The sequence below is a fragment of the Varroa jacobsoni genome, unplaced genomic scaffold (genome assembly GCF_002532875.2).
Source record: "Varroa jacobsoni isolate VJ856 unplaced genomic scaffold, vjacob_1.0 scaffold_750, whole genome shotgun sequence".
Lineage (NCBI taxonomy): Eukaryota > Metazoa > Arthropoda > Arachnida > Mesostigmata > Varroidae > Varroa > Varroa jacobsoni.
Window position 1 is genome coordinate 18,875 of NW_019213652.1, and position 13,356 is coordinate 32,230.

The window sequence follows — 13,356 nt, forward strand, 5'->3', positions numbered from 1 at the left end:
AATCGAGTTGATAATGAGCGTGTCCTCTGGAAAATCCCTGCCGTAGGAAAACTGCGTATCGTAGATCCTTTCATTTTGTACATAGTCTCCCTCTACCAGTTTAGGATCGGCAATGCGATTTGTCTGTCTAATAAGACAGTATAACATGACGGATCCTGTTTCATAGGGATATATAATGATTAACTTAATTACAGAACTCACTGACTAGAGTTCGCTGACTATGAAAGAGGAACTTCGGAAGGTGTCTAAAAAGCTCAATAATTCTTCTTTCTCAGAAGCTATACAGATGCCGTTATTATAAAAGAACGGTCCGCATGTAGTTGAATGATACCGAGAGCATGTTTGTCAGAAATAAAAACGTAGGACCTAAAATGTGTGCCATTAAAAAGCTGTCTCGCTATCGATTATTTTTGCAAAATGCCTACGGAAGGATAGAAATACGTTTGCTTTTTTGTCTATGTATATATAAATCCCAGCGATCACAGTGAAAAAGCTTTACATACATAAAAATGGCAAATATAGATATGGACTACGTCCTATTTTATAGGCTCAGGTAAAATTTTGTTGTAAAGCATAAAACTGCCGCAGTATCGTATGTAGTTGAATTTTTACTGCGAAGACTGAGTTTATCAAATGAAATAATTTTATACGGTTGTGACATTGATTGATCGCGATTATTTAATCGATATTAATTTTTTTTTTATCAAAGTACAGCCCGCGCCTTCGATCTGCTTTTCCTCAGTCTGCAGTTTGGAGTTTGCCTAATACTCTTGTTCGCCGAACGTGGAATACGGCTGCGATAAAGGTCTACCCACTCATGAGCTGATCGCATAACCTGTACAATTGGGTGGTTGCGTTCTAATCCTACCTAATGCCTACATAAGGATCTCAAAGTACGAACACGCAAAGCAAACGTGTTGTTCAACGAGGCTAGAAAGCTATAAGAATTACGGTTGTTTAGGGCGGACAGCTCTGATTCATGTTACTTACGTCTGTTAATTCATGACGGTCGTCTTCCCCCAATACTGTTGGCCAGCAATTTGACTGTCTACTTTTTTCGCTTGAAAATTAAATTGTGAAAACTCCATATTTGAGACCTACATTAGTCTAGGACGTTGCCAAACACTAACAAATAAAAAAAAAAAGCGACGGTGTAGGCAACTTTAGAGCAATCTAAGAAAACATATTTGAATACATATAAAAACCATGCCCTTTAAGGACTTTTGAAGGCATACCCTGCACTGATAAAGGATGTCTGTGTAGTTGCAAAAACGAGGTGATGTCAAAACCACACAAAAGTTTTTACACTTATCTTCGTATGTAAAAATGACGACATTGTATTAACGTACTGTACTTCGTAGATAAAGATTATACTGATCCAAAAATGGTGAAGCACTGAAATGTAGCTCAAACTTGTGCGTACATACATTTTTATGTATTTTAATAGTAATCGAGGTAGCAGTATATACTCTACATTGTTCGCTATTGAATAAATATTTTCGTTTCCTAAGCATTGCTTCAAATGGCTGGTCGCTCCCGTCACGAAACGAGGTCTGTCTGCGCTCAGTTTTGTACCTAAATCATCGCGTGTCCGTCTTTAGGTCTGGTAGGCGATCACCACGGTACGTCACTACTGGGATAAAAGTAATGGCGGTTATCCGCAGCTGACTTTACCATCTAGATACAGTGATTTAATTGCTCTTATACCACAATAGTTTAGTGAATAACAAGCCCATTAAAGGCAAGGTCGAACTGATATAACGGCAATGATTCTTTTCGTTTTATCAATTGGAAAAATCACCCTATATGATTATTTCCACTAAAAAGCATCGAATAATTAACTCAAACGAAAGAAACATACAGGATAAGTAACAATACGATTTCGCCAACGCATGTTTCGCGTCACGAATCGAAATTCTATTTGCTTCAACTATCTGCTCAGATTTCGTATTCACGGCCTAGTCCACCAAACCTCCAGACACGAAAGCCTGTCGTTTAGGTAGAATAGCCTCCTGTGGTTGTCCAACTTCCTAGTCCCGTTCGAGGGGCGTGGAAGGTAGCTAACTCTTCATACGCTCTACGGGATTCTATTGACTAATTTTACCATTTACTGGTTAACGCTACTAAGGGTACTATGCAGCACCCGTAGTGTGCATATCAGTTTTGAGTTGCGTATACCGTCAGGTATAACCCTGGAATTCTATTATATTTTGGCTACCCGGCCGATTACAGAACAAAGTTGAACTCAGTAAACTAACAGTTTCCGTGTTTGAAACAAAAGTAGAATTTTTATTTTAGTCTCCCAATTAACAAATCTGCCGACTAGCATACACTTGAATATAAAAATATATAACATTACTTTTTGTAGGTTTGAGCTGGTCTAAATTGATTGTGTATGCAAGGTGTCTTGCTTGCTAGTCTGCCATTACAAGTTATAGCGTGATCTAGATGACTAAGGTACACTTAGCTTCAATATGAAGTGTTTGACCAGCGAACAGTGTAATTCAACTGAAGCTATTAATCTACCCATGGGGTCTATTTTTCAGAGCTCTTTGGGTTCTGGCTGTTGCCTTTGCATGTAGCCTCATCCTGTTGGGGCTTCATAAGGCGCTGTCAGTCATCTCCCAAACAGAAGAACCAGCTGAGACTGTTTTACTTCCAAAGCAAACTTGCAAACAAAAGTTGAGTGTTTTACAGTGAGTCATAGTGATTTTTAACTCGTTCTCTCGTTTTAACTCATAAGGTTCTTTTATATATATCGTAGTTATCAAAAAAGTGACTCCGATTACAGGTAAGAGATAAAATCACCTTTTTAGCCAAGGTTACACAAGGTTTGCATACGAAGTTGTCGACTTCTGCATGAAGTGAGATCCGTATTCTTAATCTGGTCTGAATCAGATTTTTTGATACGTTACATGCATTGAACAGATCTTTATTGAAACGTTGATTAGCAGTGCAGTGAGGGTGCGGGTTATTCGTTAATTGTGTTATACGATAACGGCTTTCAGTAGAACGTCTCTTTTTTATGAAGGTAAACTGCTGTAAATAGAGATTATATCGTTAGAGCAAATATGGTAGAGCCTTCTGGAGGTTTCAAAGAAACAGTTATGGTTAATTAATAGCTTCATAACCTCGAAAGCAAGCCTGGTTTTGTTTCTCTTGCTTTTGTGTTGGTCTGAAAAGAAATCAAAGGACTCCTGTTATCTCTCCAAAGCTTACTCTACATTCGGCAAATTCCACACAGTTGTTTTGTTAATCTATATATATATATATATATATATATATATATATATATATGCATATAACAAACTTCGTAAGAAACATCGAACAAGCAATCCGTCCAAGCTGATTAACTAGGCACAAGCAACAGACCTTGATAGAATCCAGTTATCTAAAGGCCCAGTCTACCGTCGATCGCACAGTGAACGATATCTGTTTGACATAAGAAAGTACCGATTGGTACACTTTTGAAAAGATTAACATAAAATTAATCTCTTTTCCAGCCGTTTCCGGTGAGGCTTATGCAGATCCAAAACTCGGAAGGGTAAACATTGCGGCAATTCACGAACAAATGCGGATACTAACTTTCAGTTAGGCTTCCGGCTTGGAGTGCAGTTGGAGCTTGCTGGATGGAGCTAAGCAAACCCAGGCTTCACGGCAAAATTGGATACCCTTTCTGTTGGAAATTGCAACATATTAACATTTGCTACCGCCCTTCTTATGTGCGAGCTCTTCGTTGAACGTATCTATCTCTTGTGCTTCCCGCAATGTACCATTGATAAGCGTTAGTTCTGCTTGACATATCGGACTGCTATTGAGGATACCTAGAAAAGTTTACATGATTTAGTGCGTCTGTCATATTCGAGATTCAAAGGATTAGGTAAGTCTGAATTCGATAGCAAGACAAGGAACTAATATTTGCCTTCATGCCAGTATTCACCGAATGTGTTGTTCAGCTGATGGCGTTGGTGATGGTGACTGATGGAAGTATTGTTATTGTCCTGGAGGCCATAGGCTCACAACGTGTCCTTTATTTCGCTATTTGCTGCCTTGAAAAGCTCCAAACTGTGGAGTAAAGCGAGGTACGCACCTGTACGGCTGTAAGTTAAAGCCCATAGATGCGTACACACGCAGACACATATTGTAATGTACCGTCATTATCAAGTCTGGCGGCCAAGCAAGGGTTGAATTATGCATCAAGATTTGAAATCCGTTTGTGTTTGGCCTTTTTTGAATCGTGCTTCGCCAAGTAGAAGGAGCCATCGGCGATACAAACGAAAACCGCAAGGCTATGTTATTTACAACCAAGAACAACGGAGCCTATGGGAAATTTCTGGTCTTTCAGACTCAGCAGAGTCCGCGTACGGCCGCTCTTTCTCGTGCTTCTTCTCGCACCATTTTCTCAACCACCTTGGAAGTAGAACGAACAAGACCGCACACTTTGCTCTATTAGGAGTGTAATGTTGATTCAAGGCAGTGGTCGATTTCAATGTAAAGAGGGCGTTTCAAAGGAAATGTACTCATAGTTTGAATGACTAATTTAGCTTTTATTAACACATACGCAGTAAATATATGGATTGCAGAATGTCCTACATGAAATCGGTAACTTTTTCACCTACAACAAGTTCTTACCAAGTTAGCCAATTCACTGTCTACGGCGGTGGAATGTTGATTCAACAAACTTCAATTTAATAATGTTCCTTATTCAATTGTAGCTCTCGGGCGTAGACCGTATCCATAAGGTTTCCCAAAAAAGGTCTATTGGCGCCAAGCCTAAAAGGCAGGTATTCTACGGTAGATGCCCAACCAGTCTGTTTGGAAAATTTTCATCAAAATGTGCAGGTTTTCCGCTCTGTCGGTTAAAATTTTCCATCTTCGCCAGAGTTCTTTCGAATACGCGATAAAACAAATCTTTTCAGTAAATTCCAGTGACTGAAATCAGTCATTTTTTTAAGCCGGACCATTTTTTTAACAAAAATGGTCCGGTTGATCCATTGCTTGAAATGTCGCACCATACCGTAAGACCTAATCAATTTAGATTGTGTTCCTGCGTAACACATGAATTTCCATCTGCCCAGTAAGAGCAACCATGTTCATTAATTGTACCCTTTGGGGGTAGCTTCATCGCTTCAAACAATCGTCCCCGAAAACTATGCACCCTGTCCATACTTTTCTAAGTGCCACTATTCGTGAGATTTGTTCTTGACTACGGATCATCGCCATTGATAGCATGTATTATTATTATTATTTACTGCCTCTTAACATGCGATGTACATTTAATTTACTGATATTAAACTTGATAGATAGTGTGACAAATTCCTGGAATGTTTCGCTACATCTTGCCAGTACTGGCTGGTAAAGCTCGTCGATGCTCTTGGTCTTACAGAACATTGTCTTTAGCCACCCCGAACAGTTCCTGGGTAGACCCATTTCAAACAACCTTTTAATTGCAAGTGCCATAGGTAGGGATGCCCGAAACTCCCTGCGATATGGTTTTTGCACCTTTACTACATTTCGTAATTCTAGTTCTAGACACACTCTCTTTATTCAAAACTTCATCTTAGGCCACTAATCATTTATATAATTATATCCCGATAAGATATGACCCGTTGTGCAGTCTATACATTTTTAGGATTTCTGGGCTGCTGCCTGTTCCAAATTCAACTCGACTAGAAATAAAGCTGAAATCGCGATAAATAGTATTTAAATAAACATAATCATTATAAGTAACACTTCTAGCCTTTATCGTAATAAAATTATGAAGCAGAATGGAAGTAACGCAAAAAATTACTGACCTTCAAAGCATGCAGTCTTGCGTCTGCGTAAAGGTACTCCAATAATTATACTACGTCTTCTATTGTTAAACCTCAGCTGTCAAGTGGCACCCACGCCCACCCGCCGCAGCTGATCTTACCTACATGTGACTTTAGAGTCACCTAGCTAGATAAACGATGAGTACTCTTTCGACAATCTTATCTATATATTACGCTTAGTTTACTACTTCGATAGGGTAAATTGTTGTAAAACAGGTGGAACCAACCCATTTAGCAGCGCGGTTATATGACGTTTATGTGTATAGCATTTTGTTTTTTATCGTAACTTCAGTAATAAACCCTGCTAGGACTGCAATCAGGTTATGTAGTATAGTAAAAAAATCGGAAACGTGCTCTAGAAACCCATACTTTACGAGGTACAGCCCTGTGCAGAAATGAGTTGAAAAGCGGATTAATTGACAATAGGTTTTCTATATAGGACTTTGTATTTATTTCTGTAGTTTACGTTTGAAACGTGTTTATATATACATCTCTAAGTGTAAAATGTGTATATATATATACACATTACGGCGCTTACCGATATTAAGTTTTACGTATTTCCATCAGTTCGGCTATATGGCAGTGCCAGGTTGCGCGAATGAATCGCATTTGTAATGGCAGTAGCGTATCATCAGTATTATTCGTGATAGAAAAGAACGAATCGTTGAAGTCGAGTCGCCTGGAGAAATAGTCACTGCGGCACTGAAACCTGTGACGACGTTCTTTTGGAGCATCTGTGGGACATGTCTTGTGGCTACCGAAGCTGCTATTTCTTAATTATTCTAGAATTCCGGTTACAGAGGTAGGAAGCCACAGCTGATCTCATGGGAGCACCGAATCCATTGTAGGTTGCATCAAGGCGTAGAGTGAGCTCAAGACTCGTTTATATAAGCGGTTTTTGCGATAGGTACCATTTCGCGGAATACTACGTATGCTTACAAAGTGATGATGAGGACCTGTACGTGTTCATTCAGTCAAGAAGGATTTTTATTTAACCGTGTCGCCGGCGAACTTCAGGCCCAAGCCAGAGCTATACCTGGCCGCCAGGAACATCGATGCATAGGTAAAAGCGAGCCTCTAGCAGGGTCAGCTGAAACTCTCCGTAGATCAAATATCTGTGTTCCATGCGCTGCCATGCGCAAAAACATTTTCAAAGCAAGCGCCTCCACGCTAACATGAGCCAACTTCGATGAGTTAACGTGAAATGGAATAAATACGCCTTTTCAAATACGGGGCCCGAAAGCCGTATCACGGCTAATGTCAAAAGTACGCAGTAGCTGGACCACAGTTGTTGGAACGCAGTAGTAGTCCAAAGGAAATTTTCGCCAGATGACAGAGCAGCAGACGTGTTTTTATGTACATACTCGGCAATGAGCTTCTGCTTCTAATCAAAGAAAGCCCTAGCACATCAGCGTTACGGATTGCCTGAGTCTAAATAAAAGCAGCGGTCATGTTCTCTCAGCTGAATAGAACGGGTGGGAATTTCGAAAAACTGCGTAGCGGATTCGAAGCTCTCTTTTTCAGTTTGTATACAGACACGTTAGGGTGATAGTGGTTTAGTGCGAAAGTCGTCGACGATTGAAGCATCGGACGCGTCTATTTCTATGTTCGCTTTAATTTGCAAAAACCTGCGCAGGTATTTCCGTAGCTGTTGCTATTAGTGGCATGTGTAATATATGGTGTCGGGCAAGAATACTACTTTCATAGTTTGAAAAAACTTGTTTGACAATTTAGAAGTTGGAATTTTTTTCTTTAACTTTTATCTATACCACATCTTACCCTTGTGTCTTTTAATCATGACTAAATCAAATTGATAAATTACTTTTTCCAATTAGAAAAGACATACTTTAAAGTTAAGGTGACAGGAATAAATATTAATATTGGACGGTCTTGAACTTAAACAGTTGAACAGTCTTAAAGCAAGCTCCGGAAGAGCTAAAAAGGCAACAGTTGTGTTATGTATCTGGAAGCAGTCACGTGTATCTTTTGCCAGCAGACGACTAGTAGCAATGGTCTCCGACGGTAGGTAACCTTCTCAAAAGTTTTTTCTAGTGGAAGGCAGAGTACAGTGTTGAGGACAGTGAACGACATATGACAACACACTCTTTGAACGACGCTAATCATAGAAGCCCCATAAATACCGAAGCGGGAGCAATGAAGGGTCCCGTTAAGATGTGTTACCATGAGTTAACGGTTTCACTAGTAGTTGTTCTAATTGGAGATTCGGGAACGGCTAAGCTTGCGGTGACCGACCTGTCGAGTCTTGTGCCACTCAAGCATAACCTAAGAACTGGAATACATTATCTCAGTGTAATGAAAAACCGATCACCTTGTCCGATAATCGATCCATTTCCCTATTGCGTAGCCAGGTGCCCGTATTCTGCCGCCATAAAGGGCTCCCGATTCAACCTGCTTCATAGATATTCCTTTATTCGTTTGGGCTTCGGGAAAGACAGCGGTAGGTAACCGGATGGATGCGCAAGTCGGCAGGTTGCTGAGCATAGGGACTATAAATAATCGCACTCTGTCACATACGATCCACTCGCATTCACGGCTATTTGTTCAAGACTCGTTATACACCAGCAGGAGTGCGGACAGGGGTCAGAATAGTCAGTAAGAACGAAGATACTAAAGGACATAGCTGAATTGCAACTACAGTAAGCAGCTCTCGTACAAATTTACCACTTCAGCTAGTCGAAGTGGCGCAATAACTGTCCAATAGAAGCTAGAAATACTGGCCTAGAGAGAAAGACGAAAGTTTTCCTGGTACGTTTGGCAGAGGTGGCGCTTTCGTTTTCTAGACTCTGCCCGCACGGCAGTGGTGATACAAGCAGTGGTAAACTTTAACAGACCTAGTCATGTGGAATAATGCTTGCGAGGTATACTGGCTCCTTATGCTGTACACGGGCATATTAATGCAAGCTATTTCGCAGGGATACGCTTACTGTTTTTGGCGAATTATTCGTTCATAAATTAAATATGTCAATTATTCCATAGAATATACATGCGTGTAGGATGCGTCTTGCATGAAAAGCGCTTTTATCGAGCAAACTTTTTATTTTTTTAGAATTTTCAGATTCGTTAAGTGGGACATATCTCAGCTTGTGAGCGCTCAAGTAAACTAGTCTAATTATTCCGAGAATCACGCGTAAAGCAGATGGACACGGTTTCACTAACGCGAATCTGGCCAAGTACTGCACAGGCCAGTCCTGGACTAACGGCCCGAACTGGAGTCATTTGTTATCGAAATTTATGTTATTTAGCAGATCTTATGAAACAGAGACGATGAATGAACTTCTAGAAGTAGCTTCTCATACGATAGTAGTAACTTCAGTACTGGTTGACGAGGAATAGGATATAGCTCACAGGCGTATTTTGACTGAAGGCAATTTAGCTGTTAAATCTGATCAGATATAGTTAGAACCCTTTACTGACTATGCCGTATAGTTTATTCGATCTGTAGCCCGCGGGTTAAAATTGATTGGACCTTCGAATAAGGTTTCTTGGCATATACGCAAATCATCGGCCCGATATATCTAATAATAATAGTACCCGACTCGTACAGAGAGTGGCCAGTTCTTTAAGCACCGGTCAATGAAACGTGAAGGGAGACATTCAATAATCTTGAAGAAACTGGTTACCACACGCTCCTCGTTAGAGGATCATGCAGCTAACTGAGGAAGAGTCTTGGAAAAAGTGCATACAACGAATTAAAGCCTAAGCTTCATTGATACAGTCTAGAACGATGGCCCGCATCGAGCCTAAAAGTAAGTTGTCGATTCATAGAACGCTGTCGCTACTATAGAAATCATAGACATACAGTTGAATTTTCACCTGTCAATTTCATACGATACCAGAATCTTTTTTGTGCTTGAGTGAATTCTGATGGAATCTGCCTCACGGTCAGCCAGGACCATTTGCCGACTCAATTTTGTCTTTCGTTTAACCACTTTTAGTGCGGTACCGAAAATATCTAGAGAGACGCTCGCAACACAAACTCAAGTCAGAACAAAGAAATCCTATTTTCCTGTAAAATATATTCACATATAATTAGCAGTCTATATTCTTATTCAGTGGCAAACCAGACAACAACAATGGACCTGAAGCGTCGTGACTCCACTCCAGCCTCTCTCTACCTGACTCCATGCTGCCTCAACGTAGCGCTTGCGACAGTATCGGTCTGACTCCGCCGTACGTATAAGATTTTTTAGTTAAATTTTGTCTTACTTGTAAGGCTAACTTTTTGTGCGTATCTATTGCAGGTTTGTGACCTTAGTGATTAACGCATTTATTTCGTGATAATATTTTACTTATACTAATACTTATAATAATATGCAGACTAAAGAGCCATTCTGGGTCTGGTTATGAGATTTAGAATTTTAAAAAAATTCATTGTTGACCCAAAATAATATTCAGAAAAACCAAAGAAAAAAATTAAAGGTTATCTACAGAATTAAAAAAGGCCGATATCATATGGCTATGATAACATAAGGCTATCATAGTACAAGTCAAACGTTAACTTGGCATTGAGCCGTTCAACGACGCCGGCTATATTTTGCAGCACACGACAGTGTCCAGGTTAGAGAAATGCCTAGCTATAACAAGCAGTGAGTCCTTGACTTTTTATCTGTGTTATCATGAACCAAAATGAAGTGCAAACCATTTAACAATACAATGCGGCCAATGCTTTGTTTCTAGGCTGCAAAGTAACTCCAATTAGAAAGTTGTGAGTAAACACTGTTACTACATCGGACTTCCTCAGCATCAAGTAAGACACGACTCGGCCGAACTAATTATTGCTATTCATATTTGAACGGTTCTCTAATGAAAACAGTGTTTCGTTATTGTCACATAAAAGGACAATAAGCTACTTTTGCTTTAGTTTACTTTTTGTAATTAATACACCTCAGATTAGTAGCAGGAAAGGCAACGTCTAGGGATATGCAGATTTAAACATTTCTATTTGAATCGCTGCCTACATATTGCATGTCTTGGATCCGAGTTTTACTTCCGATGTCGTTGTTCGGTATTCCATCAGAGGGCTGAATAAAACGGCTTACGTCTATGCTAGGGTTCGAACCTAGACGTGCAAATATGTTACCTACTAGGCTTTGTCAGTTTGCGACTGCTAGCGAAGTAATACGTCTCTCATATTTTACAGGCCGAAGCCCCATAGGCACCAATGACAAGCTCATGAATTAAGCACCACATCACTTACAAATGTACTCGGCCAATCTACAAAATACTTCAATCACAACCGTTGTTAAGGCAGTTAAATCTCATGCGCATTTTTTGTGTTTGTGCTGTTTGATGGTCTGACGCTTTGAGGTCGACATTTGAGTCACGTATAAAAAGCTCACCCTGTACATTCAGCTTGAAATTAAGAGAGCGCATGATATAGGCACGAAGTAATTGTTCACTTATATAAGGAGCTATAGATCTATCCCGTTCAACAAAGCTGCTCTGAAGTGTTTTACTTAGCAATCACCGTGCCCAGAATCAAAAATTATGTTCGGAGCGTTCATATCTACAACCTGTACATGTGGGTGGGCGCAATACATTGTATACCAATCAAAGAGATTAAAACAACTAGGACTACTGGAGGATATGTGCAGCCTTAAAAAACACGTAGTCTGCGATGCGAGGATAGGTTACCTAGTAGTATTGTCGTATCTACTACGGAAGGCGGCATAATTATTATGCATATTTGTTAAGCATTATGATGTCCACCGCTCTCCTGCATAGAGGCCGTCTTCTCAAGAATACGAACAACTGAAACTTTGTAAGTCTCTTTTGGGTTTTTTGAAAGCACAATTTTCAGCCGAGCTCCATTTACAAACCCTCTACAAACATTAAAATATCGCATAGATCCAAATGCTACTCCCTAATTTGCTAAAGCGCAACTGGAACGCGTTTGTAATCACCATTTTTCGTGTTTTTTGTACTGAATACAATGATAACTCCATGAGATCCTCTACCGGATCACACTGGTGTATTAGAATAGAAAGAACGGTCTAAGAGTTATCAACTTAGTCCTGCTAAACAGGCGGTAGCAGGCGGTGGAAAAATTTCCCCGAACTATAAAATTAAGATCTGATGGAAAAACCAAAAGTGCATTTTGGACATTCATTAAGGAAAGCTCAGTGTACGAAAAATTACCGCCGTTCGTTCGCCGAAAAATTACTTGTTTCGTTTCAAGAAAGTTTGTCTCTTCGGATATCTATTGCGAGAGATACTGTTAAGGGTGATAAATAAGATACCTATGCTGACAATTGTCGGTGCTCTTACCGATTATTTAGAAGCAGACATGTTATACACGGTTTGCATCTGTTATTGCCGTACTGGATTAGAGTTCCGTATGTTACTCAGGTACAAATTCCTGTCTATCTCCATTAAATAATGAATTTGTCAAGGAGCCCCTATATAAATCTAGTAATTTTACCCTTTACAAAAAATATTTAAAATTGCTTCTCTATAATTATTAGATAGTTCTGTTAGCTATAAGGACAGCGTCACAGGCTCGTAGATAATAGAAGGAAGGCACTATTTTTAGTGTCATTAAGAAAGTTGAGATCAGGTTTATACCGCAATAATTTGGGTGGAAAAAATATAAAGTGTTCGTTTGCTTTTCGCTTGCGAACGAAACGGTTGAGTCTGAAGGAAGCCTATCTTTAGAAAAATACCATACCTGGTAAAGCCTAATAAAAAAAAAACACGTCAGGTTAAGGTCCAATAAACGACCCACTTTGTATTGTAATCCAGCATATAAGATACACCCCCATTAAATTGTAGACACATGTACATGTTTCGTCATAATAAAATCTTCTCCTAAACATTGAACGTGCTTCGGTGTGAAAATAAGATGTCGACTGTGTCCGGCCGTCGGCATCATTGAGCCACATCTATATTTTATCGGCCAGTTATGTATGTTATATAATACATTACAGAATAACCTTCAATGCGTTGTGTTAAATATTCATCTTCGAGGTAGGATAACAATGACTCTAGACTAATTATCATTATTCCTTTATGTACAACGCTAATTCTAATTAGAGCGCTACGTATGCACACCTGTACTTGTACAAATATACACGTGCAATTGAATGCTGAGTTTCCGCTTCCATTCTTCGTAGCCTCGGTACGTAGAGTCTTTCGTATGTCGGATTCAATGTCTATTGTATATGATGACCAATGCCAAATACGCATACGATTCTCAAAGGCAACAAGCATATCCAACCGACAAGTACCTTGATGTTAGAAATACTAGTTACTATGAAGTTAGCATGTTTAAAGTCGACATTTAGCAACAGGTGGCCGAACTTGACGGAGATCTATAAAAGCCTTCTTTGAGCTGATGTTTACGAGCATACATTTACATCGTTGTTTGATCTAATATTCGTACATTTGAAAGCCGTGGAGATCGCTACAAAAAAAACACTGTGTAAATAGGGGCGAGTTCATCAGTTACCTATATAAATAACGATAAATATTACGAAAGCACGCTCGCATAGTTAGCGGATTATTTTGTAGTCATGTATTCTGA

The 13,356-nt window shown here is 39.6% G+C and overlaps 1 long non-coding RNA gene across 3 annotated transcripts; it reads left to right on the top strand.

The window, feature by feature from the left end:
* The first annotated feature begins 1,225 nt into the window (after positions 1-1,225).
* On the top strand, positions 1,226-10,179 carry LOC111263249 (uncharacterized). Of its 3 annotated transcripts, XR_015312215.1 has the most exons (6): positions 1,226-1,276; positions 1,512-1,622; positions 2,547-2,696; positions 3,504-3,880; positions 8,881-9,580; positions 9,888-10,179. It is a non-coding gene; the product is annotated as an uncharacterized LOC111263249 (long non-coding RNA). The 3 variants fall into 3 exon arrangements; XR_015312214.1 differs by lacking the exons at positions 8,881-9,580; positions 9,888-10,179 and having other exon boundaries at positions 3,504-4,599; XR_002682115.2 differs by lacking the exons at positions 8,881-9,580; positions 9,888-10,179 and having other exon boundaries at positions 2,547-2,681; positions 3,504-4,599.
* Positions 10,180-13,356: the final 3,177 nt, after the last annotated feature.